Source organism: Indicator indicator, chromosome 18, assembly GCF_027791375.1.
Source record: "Indicator indicator isolate 239-I01 chromosome 18, UM_Iind_1.1, whole genome shotgun sequence".
NCBI classification, from domain to species: Eukaryota; Metazoa; Chordata; class Aves; order Piciformes; family Indicatoridae; genus Indicator; species Indicator indicator.
In genome coordinates this window covers 13280386-13297309 of record NC_072027.1, presented here as the reverse complement: position 1 = coordinate 13297309, position 16924 = coordinate 13280386, and the positions used below count along the sequence as shown (strand labels likewise).

The 16924-nt window shown below is 41.7% G+C and overlaps 1 protein-coding gene across 4 annotated transcripts in view; it reads left to right on the top strand.

Moving 5' to 3' along the window:
• Window positions 1-16924, top strand: part of KCNIP1 (potassium voltage-gated channel interacting protein 1) — a 245090-nt gene that overhangs the window by 167553 nt on the left and 60613 nt on the right. The gene's annotated exons all lie outside the window — the stretch shown is intronic.

The window sequence follows — 16924 nt, the reverse complement described above, 5'->3', positions numbered from 1 at the left end:
AGGATAAACTTCATGTCCCTCAGTATCTCATCTGTCCCTCAGCTCATCCTTGGGGAACAGCACAGTCAGCATGAACTGGCAAGGTACAGACTGCTCTCCAGGCTCTGTGGACTGGGAACCTCTGCCCTAGGAAGTGGCCATGCAGGTTTACAGCTGCTGACTAGCAGCTTCTCCTGTCATTATTGAAACTTCTGCAGGTACAGGGCAAATGCCCAGCAGAACCGTGCTCTCCCAATGCATCCTGGTTTGCAGGCATCAGTGTGCCATCCCTGCTATCCCAGTGCTAATGCCCTACTGCACAGATCCGGCTACAAAGCAGTGACTAATGCTAGGAATGCTGTGCATATCGAACTGGTGTGTTAGATATGCAGGAAATGTTTTCAAGGTGGTGATTTCTCAGGGCTGACAGAGTTGGAAGGGATTAGGATGCCCATCAGGGAATGAAACGCTGAGCTGCTCTCAGAATTCTGCTGAACAGGTAGATGTCATTGAAAAAAGATTTATGTATTTTGAAGGGGAAGAAGGGGAAACAGCTGGGTATTCTGTATATGAGTTTGCCCTTCTTATCTGGGAAGGAACAGATAGTCTGCCTAAGCAGCCTCTAATTTCTTTGGTCCTGGAATAAGGGGCATGTGGAAGGAGAGCAAGAGGGAGAACAGCCAGCTTGGGAAGCCAGGCTTGCTGCTGCACCCACCCAGAGGGATGCTATGGGAGGCAAAAAGGGTCAGTCCTTACCCACTGTGGTGGTTCTAGCATGGTTTGTGGTTGAGCTGCATGTGTCAATGCTCTATACATGTTGTACTGGATGAGAGTAGCAAATCCTGGAGGGGTTTACATGGTGCAAACACCAGTTATCACTGTCTACCAAACGCCATTTTTAAGGGCTGTGATGAATGTCTGGGCACAGAGCCTGGTTCATCACTTGGAAAGTATTAGTTGAGGATCAAGTGAGGGGTGATCTGTGTGGATTGCTGTTTTCCTGTTGGCACAGCAATGGACATAAAACCCCTGTGTGATGTAGCCAAGTGGTACTAGAAAAGCTGAGAAGGAAACATGGAGATTTTACTGAAGAGGGAAAGGAAAGTGACCAAATCCCATATCTGTCTGTGCAGTGGAGTGGGAAGTGGATTTCAGTGACCTGACAGCTGTCTTAAATCTGTCCTATATTTTCTTAGGCAGTTTAGTGAATATGGAATTATTTTATGAAACGCCTGCATCTGAGTGAAGGTCACCAAAGCCTCTTCCCCATATCACATAACAAATTGCTCAGACAGCAGGCACATAAATGCCACAATGGGCACTGCAGAGCAGGGCTGCCACAGGTGTAGCAGCTGTGGATGGACACATTGCACAGACATGCTGTTGTGCCTGCTCTGAGGATAAATAAAAGACCTTTAATCTCTAGAGCTTTCACTTCTGTTTTCTCTTAGCAGTTCACATGCCTTCCCTTTTGCCTCAAAAGATGCAAGTTCCTTTGTTCAATGCATGTTTTGTACAAATTTAATCAGAAGGCAAATCAAAGCTTATTCTGTTTGTAGCAGTGGATGGGAACATTCCCAAATCTCAATTCAGCTGTTGTCAAAAGAGCCAAACTACCTAATAATTTAAAATCTCTCATTTCAGTGCCATTAAATAATTCAGTATTCAAATTAATCATAGACCAAAGGAAAATCAATAATATAACTCTGCATGAAATAAAGAATGGCTTCTATTCAACTGAGCCAACTCATTTCTTGTATATTCTGATTTAGTACAGCTTTAATAGTCAGCCTGCTTGATAATACATATTTATTTTCCTTCTGTGGGAGAGATAGCTCAGCAACCTGAGAGCAGGGTGTAGGATTTTCATCTCCAAATCCTGTTGTCCAAGAATGTGCTATGCTGTTTCCATCCCACAGTTTTTGGATACCAGTTCAGTTCTAAAAAGACCTCAAGTAGAGGCTAGCTGCTAATGCTACAAAGTGGGATGACTGGACCTTTCCTCAGGGTTTGGGAAAAGCACCCAGTATCCTGCATTTGAGCAGTTGCAGACTCTATGTTCTTTTTAAAACTTCTTCTAAATGTCAATCTTTCACCTTTGCAATGTGAAGCTAATTTATTGCTCAGGGAGGTTGCTGGCAGCAGTTCATTGATGGCAGATGTGTAGTACCTGTGTCCTTGTAGATGGACTCATGTCCTGTTACATCCTTGCTAGGTTTTTCCTTTACCATGTAGATAATAAAGACCTACAGAAGGACCATAGAAGTTTAGGTCTTGCAGGTTCAAGGCATGCAGCTAAGACCTGCTGAGAGAAACAAGTTCCTGTTCTTCCAACTTGGGGCCCTGCACTTTTGGATAAAGAGCCATAAAAAAATCAAGTGTAGATCAACTTTATGATGATAATGATCAGAAAAGAGTTATCAAGCAGCCTGTTTTCAGAGTTTTGCTATAGTGGCTGTGACCACAGTAGCTGGTACTCACTGTATTAAAGCAGCACCTTGCTTTTCCTTGTACTCTTCTCCTCACATTGATGGGCAATAGTTATTGCATCTGGACTCATTTTGGGTTTTGTGGTTTGCTTGTGGCAAACCAAAGTCCATTTTCATTTCTGTACAGTGCCAAAATCAGTCCAAGAGTAATCATTAAGTACTTGTCAGAATCTGTTTGAGCTGCTTGGGGACACCGGTAACTTGTCCAGTGCTGCTTGTGAGATGAGTAGGCAAACTGAGAGTAAAAACTAACCTAATACATAGGCATGGGAATCAATCTTTGTCTTCTCATTTTGTCTCATTTCTTTTTCCCTCAGCAAAAATAACACTGCAGCCTTTAAATCCAATGCAATTAAGAAATCCAATTAACACTACTACTTGCAGGGCACTATTATCATGTTGACTTTTAATCATGCTACTTGTGGGCATGTTTCTGAGTCCTGACTGTTATGGAATAATTAACTGGAAAATGCTGAGGCAGAAAACTTTTCTTTAAAAACCAAAAACTTTTCCAAAAAATCTTGTGTATTTATTAGCTGCTTATGTTATCTGCTAAGAGCAGAGGATAGACCAGCTGTCCAGACTGAAAGGATGAGATTAATGTTGACTTCGTTGTAGAGGTCCTTTGTGAGTGAAAAAGTTTGCCTTGTGTAAGAAAGTGTATGTTGATTAATAGAAAAGGCTGAAGGACTCCAAAATTGAGTCTCCCTGCTAAGAAGCTGACCACTGCTTTCAGCAGGCTCTGAAGGCTGGTGAAATTGCTTCTCATGGCTGTTATCTTAGTTGTGAAATGTCTTCCTTTTAATTAAACCATCACCCCTCTAGTAAACACCATTTTCATTTGGTTTGTAATTAGGGAAAGAACTAATGCTGTGCATTGCTTAGCCCTCACAGGATATCAAGTGAATAATAAAGAACTGCCCAAACAGACTGTCAAAGCTTGTTGGTGTGCCCCCATCATCCTCTTCCCCAAATCTTGCTCCTTTACTCATGTTGTATCCATGCTGCAGTTCTTATGGTTATAAGGTCTATTAGATAAGTTTAATTTATTAAGACAGACAAGATTTCATATTTCACCTGAAATTACCCAGTAAAAGAGGAGTGTGGACGAACATACCATACATGGGGGAATGGTCTGGACAAATCCTTTCTGCAAGTTATGGACACAATTGCCTTGCAAAACATGGACAGCCCAAGGAATGGAAGCACTTTGTTTCCTTCCAAGCTACATCTGCAGTAGGGTGTGATTTAAAGCATTGCCAGCTGTGTTGAACTTACCAATAGAAGGGCCAGCTCTCACTAGTTAATATCATAGAATGGCCATAGAATGGTTGGAAGAGACTTTAGTGATCATCCACTCCAACCTGCCTGGCATGGGCAGGGACACCTCTCTCAACTAGACTTGATTGCTCAAAGCCTTATTCAGCCTTGCCTTGAGTACCTCCAGCAAGGGGGCATCCACAAACACCATGAGAGGGTGTGGGACTGTGCAAAGTGTGAAATCAATGGAAGGCTGCTTGTTAACTCCAACATGTTTTAGGTCAAACACTGGAACAGGGTACTCTGAGAGGTGGTGGAGCTGCCATCCCTGAAAACGGTCAAAACCTATCTGTAAACTAACCTGAGCAACCTGCTGTAGTTAACACTTCTCTGAGCGGTGCCTCCCAACATTTCTAACATCAACTGCTCTGTGATTCTTATAAGGAAAGGAAAAAAAATAATGTCTCGAACTTGCACTACAATAACAAATTGCAAGGTTATGTTGCAAAGTCAAATTGCAAAGTCAAATATTTAACAGAGCAGAGAAGGAACTTGTGTCTCTTAAAGTGAATGCTATATTTTTTCTTGGTATAAATTAAGCTTTCCTGATTTATTCTGATGAAATGGGAAGTGTAGGAATGACTTCAAGATCGTTCCAGTAGGGGGGTAAAGAAACTACAAACTTCTATTATGCTGTGTGCTGCGTATAATGGGGAATGAGATTTGGCCTCTCTGCATGCAATTATTGTTTCCATTGGACACATAGTAGAGATAGGCATCCTGGTTTTGATTATCCTTGTAGGTGATAGATTAAACGTTGGCTTTATCATTACCAGATAATAACAGTTGGATTTACCATCTGTGAAATAAGGTAGTCTCACTCCAGTTGTCACTGGCCATGGGAGCTCTTCTCTGCCTGCTTCCACAGCTGGATGTAATGTGTGTTCTGGCTGATAATATCAGCAAAGAGATCAAGCAGGGAAATATCCTGCCCCAGACTTTGCTAGGTGTTTCGGAGAGGTTCTTTGAAAATGTTTAACAGTGCCACCTTCTGTTGTCGAACGCGAGGGAGACGGGCAGAAATCAATATGATTTACTGGTGAACCACGAGGGAAGACAAGCGGCAATCAATGTGATTGATAAGCAAGCTTCAACTTTATTGTTTGAATACACAGTGCATATAACATCTTCAGCTAAATATGCACAAATGTCACTATTCTATTGGTACAACTCAGGTGAATATGCACAAGTGTCATCATTCGATAGGTTTCTGGTAAGAAGCTACATTATAATATCCAGCCCGCTTGCGGTTAAGCCTACGTGCCATTTCACAGGCTTCTATCTGACTAGTTCTCTGTTACACCCTGTAAATTAACAACACAGCTGCAAGCACAGCCACAAGGGCATAGTGACCTTGCCATATCAGCATAAAAGCTATCTACAAATGGTAAGCAAAAGAAAGGAATACGGCCTACACATTTTGCTCAAATAGTTGTTCCACAGAACCATCCCTGGGATTCAAGCCATTCTCCAACAACCTTCAACAGTATGGAAGATTTATGTTTATTGCTGTAAACCTTGTAAAGTTCGGCTTAAGCTGGTGTCCCTTTGGTTTATGGTCCCCTCAGAGTTATTGCTTGTGATCTGAAAAACTGGAAAAGTATCATATCTAAGTAACAATACTGCCTAGCTTGAAGGAGAAATTGAATGTTACAGCTTCTCTCCAAACAAAAAGAATTGCTTGTGTCCCAGTGGCAGGTCACTGACAGTCTCTGAAAGGACAGGCAATTACCCCTTCAAGAGCGAGCTGTCAGATGTTTTTTTAGGACAGTGGAAGAATTGTTCCCTTCAGTGATCACTTGGAGCCCTGGAGTCTTGCAGAGGTTTCCTTCTCAGAGTCATGTTACAAGAGCCTGTGCACACCTCTGCTATTTCTGAATGTTCTAGAAAATGCAGCTCGTGATTTCCTTCCCCAGCAAACACTGCAATTACAATTTCAATTGTTAATGTAATCCACAACTTCCAATGTACATGGAAATTTCTAATCAAAATCCAGTCACATTCTGATAGTCTTTGACATAGTTCACCCTCTTGCATGGATTTGCAGAAAACAGCAGTCTTGTTTTCATCTGGGGTAAATCCATATAATCCTCATTTATGCCTTGTCTTGGGTTCAGTTTTTTCATCCTGATTTTTATTGTTGTTTTATTCCTCTGCTCTAAAGGGGTAGGAGTAGGTGTTTATCTCCCCTTTGGGGATTCAAAACAGTGTTATCTATCTTTTTATTGGTATCCAGTTGTGGTTTTGGAATTTGGATGACCTTGGTGCCACCTCTTTCACACCATTTTTTCCCCATGTTGTTTTGTACCACAGGGATGTAGCATGTTGCTTCAGCAGTGGTGTCAGCCCAGTGCTCCAACACATTTACTTTGCTTTGTCTCTGTCTCCCAAGTTTGCAGTGACTCTGCAATCAATTTTCAATCAGTTTCTGCTGCCAGCATCAGCAACAAATAGGTGCAACATCTCTGAAAACCTCAAGGCAGCTATCTAGCACATCCAGCCATGTGTGACCAGTTCTGTGCAGAGCCTGAGTAACTGGATACTGGTGTGCCATCATCACTAGCAGAGTGTGTGTGCCCTGTTAGACCAGGCTGCAGGGGGATGCCATGGGAAGGTTTTGTTTTCATCTGCAACAGCATGAACTTTTTGACTTTGAAACAGGTACCTGGCCTATTAGCATGAGTCATTAACTGGAAGCAGCCTAGGACATTTCTCCTGTCCTTGCTGGTGGGCTAAACTCACCACTTGGGATGTAGTGAGCAGCCTAGCTCAGTAGTAAATATTTCCTACCTTCATTTCCTCTCAATTCCTTGTGATGAGATTACTTATATATTTGTTAGATAAGACGTCATGCAGAAAGCAATGTCTCTTCTGCCATTTCTAACGCTGGTAGACAATATTCTAATAATCTACAAAAAACAGACTAGAAACTGAGAAATTGGGAGGTAGCTCAAGTTAAGACATTGTGTGAATCAGTGCAAGGACTGTTGCTCTTCTGAAGTGCTGTTTCAGTTAAGGTGATGGCTGCCAAATGCAAATTGACCACTAAATACAGACTTTCACAACCAGGTACTAGGAAATAGTTCTTGTCGACACAATAGCCAGTCTCCACTGACATCAGGTGTCTTCAATTACCTTAAGTCTGTGGAGACTTCCAGGTCCTACCTGTTAGCTCTACCTTGGCAGCCTCAGTGAAAGCAAGGAATAGCTCTTGGCACACAGAAGTCAAGAACAGTGATTGATTTTTGTTCTGGATTGGACTTGTGGGCAGAGACTCTTTATGGTGGTGTTTGCAGTAGGTCTCTCACCTATGGGAATTCTGACTTCAGCTGGAAACTCCCAATACTTATTCCCAATGCACGGAGAGGAAAACTGTAAGAACAGAATTGCTGCTTACAGAAGGTTATGTTTATGTTCTTCCAGAAACAGGACAAGAAGGGGTGTTGATGTGCAGGCAAAAATAACCTACACAGGAGTTAGCCCTCTGCATTGCAGGTACCTTCCCTAGCTTTGTGAAGCTCCAGTTTATCACTCATGTAGAAAAACAAATAGTTCAAATAGCTTCCCTAGTTTGCTTCCCAGGAAGCCTGGATTTATTCCCTCTCTCACATGAAGGTATGCAAAAGGGTGGTCTCTTCTCCCAGGCAACCAGCAACAGAAAAAGGGGACACAGTCTCAAGTTGCGCCAGGGGAGGTATAGGCTGGATATTAGGAGGAAGTTCTTCACAGAGAGAGTGATTTGCCATTGGAATGAGCTGCCCAGGGAAGTGGTAGAGTCACCATCCTTGGAGATCTTCAAGAGAAGACTGGATGGGGCACTTAGTGCCATAGTCTAGTTGATTGGATAGGGCTGGGTGATAGGTTGGATTGGATGGTCTTGGAGAGGTCTCTTCCAAGCTGGTTGATTCTACGATTCTATCTGCACTTGGCTTTGGACAGGTTCAGGGTAGTTAGGTGGTCAGTTAAACAGCCTGATTTGAAGACAACCAAACTATTTCCTGAAGCACTGGATTTATTTTATTTTATTTCTAAGATTCCTCTTCTCTCTCTCCAGCATGCCATGTGCAAATTAGTCCTTCAGAGAGTAATTTGAAAACAGAGGCTTACATGTGACAGGAACGTACAATGTGAAATGTGTGGTACTTTTGTTTTCAGTTAATTAGAAACTTGAGATCTCTCATTACTAATAAAGCTTCAGGTTTCTGTTCTTTGAAGCAGACAATTTTCCAATCAGGCATAATTACTGAGAAATGCTCCTTTGCTGGATCCATTTAGTTCCCCCAGCTCGCCTTTCCCCCCCTATCCTTTTCTTAGTGTCTTGGCCTGGAGACAGTAAAAAGATATGGCAAAGCTCCAATAATTACCTGAATGACAGACATTTAATAGCTTATAATGTATCCAAGTGAAGGCTATTAAATCTGCTATACTGAGCATTTCAGCTACAGCTTTTTTATTCTCTCTCTTCATAGAACTGTAAAAATTCTCCATGGAAAAAGAGAAGTATTGCTTTCCAAATGCATGTTAATTAATTGTCCACTTGTACTGATGCTGCACATCATTCATGACAAATTCTTATAAGTGCCTGCCCTTGAATGGTTTTCTGGCTAGACCACCAAATGTAAATGCTTCCTTATTGTTACAGATTGCCTCCCTCTGTGTCAGTGTAAAATTGTTGCTTTCTCCTGAGCAGTGAGAAATTATGTACTTCAAATTACTTCCTCCAAACCTCATCACTTCAGAAATGTGAGCACCCTTGTCTATTTGTAACCTGCCTTTTTATGTTCTTGATTGTAACTCAAGAGTTCAGAATAAATTTTATGGGTTTATAGGTTGCTTTAAAGCTGCTGAAGTAAAATATTGTTGCCTGAGGATTTAGCATAGGATGTACTGGTGAAAGAAACTCTTCTTGAAGCACACCAAACTTTTTTTTTTTTTTTTCCCTAGGATAGTGAAGGAAAACATGAGAGAATGACTTGTGTTATGACATGGAAGGAGAAACTCTGCAGGCATGGCAGTCATTGCATATAATGATTACACATGACCTTAGAGAAGAGATCCAGCAGCATTCTGAGAGCCAAGATGTATAAAAAATTCCTGTCTTATTACCAGGGAAACCTTATAGCAGCCTTCCAGTACCTGACGGAGACCTATAAGAAAGCCTGGAAGAGACTTTTACAGGGACTTGTAGTGATGGGACAAGGGGCAATGGCTTTGAGCTTGAGGAGGGGAGATTTAGACTGGAGATTAGGAAGAAATTCTTTACAGTTGTGGGGGGGGGAGGCACTGGAACAGGTTGCCTGGGGAGGCTGTGGATGCCCCCTTCCTGGAGGTGTTCAAGGTCAGGTCGGATAAGGCCTTGAGCAACCTGGTCTAGTGGAAGGTGTCCCTGCCCATGGCCAGGGGGGTTGGAACTAGATGATCTTCAAAGTCCCTTCCAGCCTAAGCTAATCTATGAAATTCCAATGGAGCAATATCCAAGTGTCTTATGCATGGATCTTCAAAGTCTCTACTATGGTACAGGAAAAACTGTTGGAAAGAGACACAAAATGTCTTTGTGTATCTAGCTGGTGTGAGGCAAGGGACCAGTGAAACTGGCCTAAAATTCCTCTGATTTAAGCAGTGTGGTTATAGGTATGTCTATAACTTTACAGCATGTTTCCGAAACTCTGGTTTAAATTCAGTGGTAAAAACTACTGGACTGTGGAATAGATTTCACTTAAAATCCAGATTTGTGAGGGGGGCCTAGCCTGGGAGACTAGGTCTGACTAATTTTAAGGAAAAAAATAAATCTGTTTACATGCATATTTTAAAAAAAATTCCTTGGAAGTACCCAAGAATAAATGCAGTTTTGAGAATGATGGCAAGAGAAGTCTATTCTTCTGTCCCAGTGGTGACTTACTCCTTTCAGAACACCTTATTGCACTTCTGCAGTGAATGGTTGTAATCAATGTCAGAGTAGAATTAACTCTCCCACCTCAATGTGTACAGATAGTCTGGGAGACAGGAGATTCAGAATCAATATAAACAAAGCAACCAGTTTTTAGACTTTAACTGTGCTGAAAACACCCAATTGGATTATATTTATAAGTAACTTTAAATTCTTCCTGCTGTGTGTGTTTTCTCTCCCACTCATATTCTTATTTAATATAAAGCAGAAAACAAAAACTCTGTTAATGTGCTTAACAAGTACATTTGTAGGGTTTCTGCCTAATTTCTTCCAGTTCAAATCTGCCAGTTTAAACCCCACAGGCATGACTAGTCTGGTACATTTGGTACAAAACATGACAGCTTTCCTAAACAGCACCTTCGTGGTTAGAAAACTGACTCAGGATGTGTGAGATGGGAGGTAAAATCCCCTTTGGCCTGTGCTCACACATACACTTTGTGCTGTCTCACTGGTGTCTCATGCATGCTTCCCACCTCACACACTAAGGGCTCCCTGTCTGTAGGTTTCACCTTCTGCCTGCCCTTGTTGCTGATTCCAAGGAAAGAAAAGAAACCAATGGGGATGTAATATCCAGTAGTTTGGGCAAAAGTTTGTCTTTTAAGATAACCCCTTTCTTCTGCTGAAGTTTCTGTTAGCTCTCTTGATCTTCCTCTGAGTGGTGACAGAGCCCTGGAGCAGGCTGCCCAGAGAGGTTGTAGAGTCTCCTTTAGAGACATTCAAAACTCACCTGCGTGTAACCCCTAACATTCTGTGTGATTCTGTATGTGAAGGGAGTTTGTTACTCTCTCTCTGGGTGATGTGTTGGTACAGTTCTTGGCACAAACACGTTATTTGCTTGTTGTTACTGCTGAAGGAATCGTTATTGCTAATCCACTTACATGTGCTTTTCCTCTATTATATCAGAATTTATTCCAAAAAGAGTCTTCTGAAAAAGAAAATAGAATTTGCAGATTCTATTTACTTTTTTTCACTCAAACAAGTAGCTTCCCAGTGAAGCTAAACCTTTCATTGTTCAGAGGAGAATTTGTGGGTTTTGCATTAGCTCCAAAGCCAACATGCTCAGCCATGAGCTATAACACCACATTTTTCTTTTTATTTCAAGAGCCTACAGCCATAGTGCTTCTGTGGGATTTTTATTTAGTTAGGTGATGGTCTTTTTTTTTTTTTTTTTTTTTTTTTCCCCATGATTGTCATGTTTTTCTCTCTGCAAAGTCAGAATGGTTTCATGGCTGTTTGCTTGAGTAAAAGCAAAGGTTCTCAAGAACTGCTCTCTAAGTTTTAATGAGCTGCAGTCTGCCTGAGTCTTGCTCAGGTTTGTGCCCAAGAGTGATCTTTGTTCAGCTGCATTTCAAATAGATTTATAAAATTACTCCTTGAAATTAAATCCTACTGGGAGAACCTGTCTTTGTCTATGCCCAGTATCATCTGCAGGGGTAACAACTGTTCTTTTTGGGTAACTGCAGTTTTAAACAAGGCTGTGCTTATGCTTTTGAGCTGCTTATTGAAGCCTCAAGAATGGGCTACATTTCTCCTAACAAAGGCAGGCATCTCAATTTAATATTACAAGAATAATCAACATAAGGCTGAGTAGCAGATATGGCATTCCTCCTGCTGTGTATTCTTATCTGTTTTGAAGCTTTCTAAAGGATAAAACTGTCCAGCAGTACCTAAGGAATAGTGAAGGTTTTAAATCAGTGATTTTGAGTGGATTTTAGAACAAAAGGAAAATTTAGTTTAGTAAACAAGTCTGAAAACAGCATTAAAATTACTAGTGAGCAAAGTGAAGGCCAAGTCATGTATGAACCTGAGCCTGAATAATTTGAATTAAGGGGTTCATGTAAGTGAAGAAAGCAGAGTATCAAACCAAACTGCTTCAAAGCTCTGGAAATGTGACCTCTGGTCCTAGCTTCCCTTCAGAGGTCTGAGAAGCATCCTCTTGCTTTCTCTCAATTTCCTTGTTTGGGTTTTCTTTGTAAAATATTCCAGTTCTGCAGGGGAAAGCTCTGTAACAGTAGTAGCAATTACCTACTGGGTGGAGTTTACATAAGGTGAACTTCTGCTGAAACCATTTACCCATTATTTTTCCTCCCTTTTGCAGCTATTTATTTCACAGGTTGTATGAATATTTCCTCCCATTTCTTAGTAACTTGCTACTTTTTTTTTTTCTGTGCTACGTACACTTAAAGCCTGTTTAAGCACCATTCTATACAAACTGTCATCTAGAACTAGAAAAAATAACAACAAACTTACAGGGAAAGGGAGGTTCTCAGGACTTAATTCCATTTCCTTAGACCTGGGAAATGCAGGCCCTTCTGTCAGCTTTGCTTCTCAAGGAATAATTCTGCAGTAATAGGAGACTGAACTGCAGTGCTTGCTTAGAATGCAGCCAGTGAAATGCTTTCCTGACTAACAGAGGCTGAGGCAGATTTTGTGGCTTGATTTATAAGCAGAAATGAAAGGGGGGGGGGGGGAATCCAGAATTTTGTGTTCTTTCTTCTCTTTAATGCTAAGAAAGCTGAGCTGACAACTTGAAAAAAATGAAAGGGAGTTCAGCACTCCCTTTCCATCAGTAGTTTTCAGGCTAAGTGTGGCTCTCCATGTACTCCTTGGAAACATTAGGCCTCAATACTTGTGCTTGGGTTCAGCAACAGGCAGATAGAAAGGTGTGACTTGAGGCTTCCTGGATGTGTCCCTTTGACTCTGCTTATTTCTGCTAAGTGTTGAGTATATGCTGTGCTGGCAGAGCAGGGTTGTGGAGAAGCTTTTCAAAGCACCTCTGAATAGTGCATCCTGAGCATTCTGATACACCACAGTTACTTTGCAGGGATTTGTGCTGCTGAGCGTTGCCTTGATCTGGGCCTATTCAATGTTATCTTCAAACTACTGCTTTTAACTGTCTTGATGCTGTGTACTGAGAGCTGGCTCTGGGCAAGCCTGCCAGCTGCTGAGTCCCTCCAGCTTTCTGTGGATCAGGAATGACTGCAGTATGGGTCAGCTTTGGCGTGTGCTTGGAGGCCGTGTGGCAGCTGAACTAGACATCTTTTGCTGGGTCTTACCTTTCCAACTTTATTCTGCAATTAGAATTAACTGGGAGGAGAAATGAATGAAACAAGAACAAGCAACCTCTTAATGAATTAGATTCAAGATAATTAATTGACTAATTACATGAACTTGTTAATTCCCCATTACTGGAACTACCTTCCCCCAATGGCATCTTTGGTAATGGATTTCTTTATTAAAATGGAAATGTTGGTCTGCACCTCCCCTACAGTTACAGCAAACCCGTGTGACCTGCCCAGCATGATGTCTGACTGAGCACCATTACATAAAGGAGACTCCAGTCTGGGCAGTCTCTGAAATAGAGTAAGCTAAAAGTAGCATAGAATCATAAAATGGTTTAGGTTGAAAGGGACCTCCAAAGGTCATCCAATCCAACCCCCTGCAGTGAGCAGGGACATCCACTACTAGATCAGGTTGCTCAGAGCCTTGTTGAGCCTGAGCTTGAATATCTCCAGTGATGAGGCCTCAATTCCCTCCCTGAGCAACCTGTTCCTGTGTTCCACCACCCACCCATAAAGAACTTCTTCCTAACATCCGATCTAAATCTACTCTTCTCTAGTTTCAAACCATTGCCCCTTGTCCTAACGCTCCAGCCCTTTGGAAACAGTCCCTCTGCAGCTTTCTTGTAGGCTTTCCTCAGGTACTGGAAGGCTGCTATTAGGTCTCCTTGAACACATCTCTTCTCCTGTCTGAACAACCCCAGCTCCCTCACCTGTCCCTGTAGGGGAGGTGGTCCAGCCCCCCAATCGTTTTCTTGGCCCTCTTCTGGACCTGCTCCATCAGGTCCATGTCCTTCCTGTGTTGAGGGCTCCAGAGCTGGACAAGGTATTCCAGGTCAGTTCTCACCAGAGCAGAATAAAGTTCCTTGTTGTTTTAAATCATAAGAGATGTAAGGGCATTGAAGAAGTTGCTCCTGTGAAGGCTCAAGCTCAGCTTTGACAATTCATGACAATGCAAGGTGCAGTCCTTCACCTGTGTACAGCACAGACTTCCTTTCAATAAAGTCCCTGTTTAATTTTTTTGGTTTGGCTTTTGGGACATAGTTAATTACCCTGTCTCTGTGCTTTGGAGTTGTAGCAGAAACCGAAGCAAAGCCTGAGATGACATTGTGCTGTTAAAGACAGCTGGATGTCTGTGCTGTTAAACACCTCCATAAACAAGCCATAACCAGAATCCTCAGGTGACACTTAAAGCTGAAGGCTGTTGCGTGGCATTTCCAATTCTGTGTGCTGCCTAATGCCCCCTCTGAGCACAATTACTGCATAAACTGAACTGAATGTATTGAATAAATATGCTAACTTCACCTTCTCTTTCTAGAGTTATAACAGTGAAATGTTTAGAACAGTGGAGATGATGTTATTTGTGAAGATGCTATTTCTCTCTTAAGTGACTCTCCAGACACTCTTCTTTTGTTCAGGAAGATGGATAGAGCCTATCTGGACTGTGCTTCTGCCAAGAAAAGTTGGACCAAGTGATCCTTAAGGTCCCTTCCAACCTGGCATTCTGTGATATATCTCATGCTGGAAAATAGCTGTTACCCAGGTCTGAAGAAACCTAAATATTAACACTTGGTGGTGTTTGTATCCTAACAGCTACAGATTAGATGCTCACTATTCAGGAGGAATACACAGACATTAAATTTTTGTGCTAGTTAGCAAAAAAATGTTGCTGCCTGGATTGCAAAACTCCAAACTAGACACTCGAAAATTCCTTTCTGTTTAGGTCAGTGATTTAGCAGAAACCATGCTAATTTGTCTATGTGCTTTAGCTCTGAAATGAAATGATTTTCCACTTTCAGGTTTTGATGATATCAGAGCTAGCAACTGAATTGGGATTAGTGCACTCTGCGAAGCTGGATGATTTGAGAGTCTTGAAAAGAGTTTTCAGGCTCACAAAGCTTCACACATTCACAAATATATTTATGGGTAGGGTTTTTTTCCTTCAGAAAAATAATCATGATTGTTTTTTCCATGATGTCTTAAAATACAAAGGCACTTTTTATTTTTTCTATCTAAACCCAGCCCTTCTTGTAAGTACCCACACAGCTGAAATGGAAAACTATGCCAAAAGCTGCCCATCATGCCAGTTGAGTCTCTGTTCCAGGTCTTTTGTAGATGATGGCCAGCTTGCAGACTGCCGTCCTGATAACCAAATGTTAGGTACTACACTGGGAGTGGAGGGCAGACAATAAGGTGTTTCCCCAGCATAGGTCATTCAGCTTCCCTCAAGCAGTCTGAAGCTTTCTAGAGTTGCTGAAATTGTTAAACATACATCACCAAAGTACTATCATCATCTCTAAGAAGCCTAAACTGGTAGAATGATTTCATGATCTGACAGAATTGAAAGAACTTCTGCCTTCCTTACTTTCCTAAATATTTTTCCTGCGTGCTTGCCTTCTGCAGAGAAACCTTCTTCAGTTTTGAAGGCACTGGAAACAAGGTAGTGTTCCATACTTCCTTTCTGAGTAGAGTTAAGCGCTCAGGTGTTGTCATCTCTTTTCTCTCTGGAAGTGGCAGATAAGTCTAGAGGTACATCTTTAGAATTTATATTAATACTTGTGGTCAAAATTTTTAAGTTGTAACTGGAGGACAAATCGTAATAGAAGTTTATTGTAATGCATGGTTTATAGTTAGGAGTTAATAGTAATTAGCTACTTGCTGTGAATGTAAAATGCTTAAGGACAGAGAAAGCTTCAGACAAGTATTTTTCATTGTACTTGAAGCGTGTTTTGTGATTTAGATTAACTAAACTATCATTTTTAATACCTCTGGACATAATTTGGTATCATTTGTTGGATTTTGAGTTTGCTCTGTGCTTGAAAGAACTCTGAGCAGAATAAGTACCCACAACTGAAATATCCTTTCATTTCATCTCAACACGTTACCCTCCAGGCCTGAGCTATCGTATATTTGAGCAGCAGCGAAGTGTCCGGTGATGAATCCAAACTGGTGCTTAGTTTAATAATGGCAGTTAAGCATTGCACTTTTTTTTTTAAATGAGAATAATGTACCTTGCAATTAATAAGCTGTACTTTAATTAAATTGCAAGGAGGGAGGGGAAATTAGTATCCTCCATCACACTCTTTTTCTTTAATTAGAATGTGTTCCTGTCAACAAATTGACAGGAATATTTAAGTAGAGACAAAGGTTTATTAAAATGTCCAATCAATACTATGGACCATGATGAAAATGTCTAGTCAATTGGTATGGATGTATTTAATCAACTTTTTTTCCCTAAAAACCTTTTTGGATAGTCGGTTTTGATGTTCTGCAGATCTTCCTGTGTTTGATTCAACCAAAATTTAGATTGGTGCTGGAAATGGACCAGCACAATTGACAACGCAACAGGATTTGGCCTTTCCTCTTCATACCTTGCATGCTGTGTTTGATTTTTGTTAGGGAAAAACTGTGCCATTCTTTTGTTCACGTGGAGCCTCCTATGCCCCAGCTTGCACCCACTACCCCTTTGTTCTATCATTGGACATCACTGAGAAGAGCCTGGCTCTGTCCTGACACTCACCCTTCACTTTTTTATAAACATGAATGAGGTCACCCTTCAGTCTTCTCCCCTCCAGACTAGAGAGACCCAGCTCCCTCAGCCTTTCCGCATACAGCAAATGTTTCACTCCCTTCAGCACCTTTGTGGCTCTGTGCTGGACTCTTTCTAGCAGTTCCCTGAGGCCCTTCTTGAACTGAGGGGCCCAGAACTGGACACAACATTCCAGATGCAGCCTCGCCAGAGTAGAGGAGGAGGAGAACATCTCTCAATCTACTAACCACACCTCTTCTGATACACCCCAGGATGCTATTGGTCTTCTTTGCCACAAGGGCACATTGGTGGGTCATCATCATCCTTCTGTCTACCAGGACCCCAGGTCCCTTTTCCCTACACTGCTCTCCATCAGGTCAGTCCCTGCAAAGCTCTGTGCCAGGAATCTGATTGCCATTGTGTGTCCTGTTTGACACTGGGATTAGCCCAAGAGATGTGCAGCTCTTTTGCTACAGAGGACCTCTGCAATAAGGTCCAACAAACACATGTAGATAAATGTATCTTTTTTTCAAGAGCTGGGTCTCACATCTTATCTTGCAAAAAATTTGGGCTTTGAGTTGTGTGTGTTGAGGACTTTGAG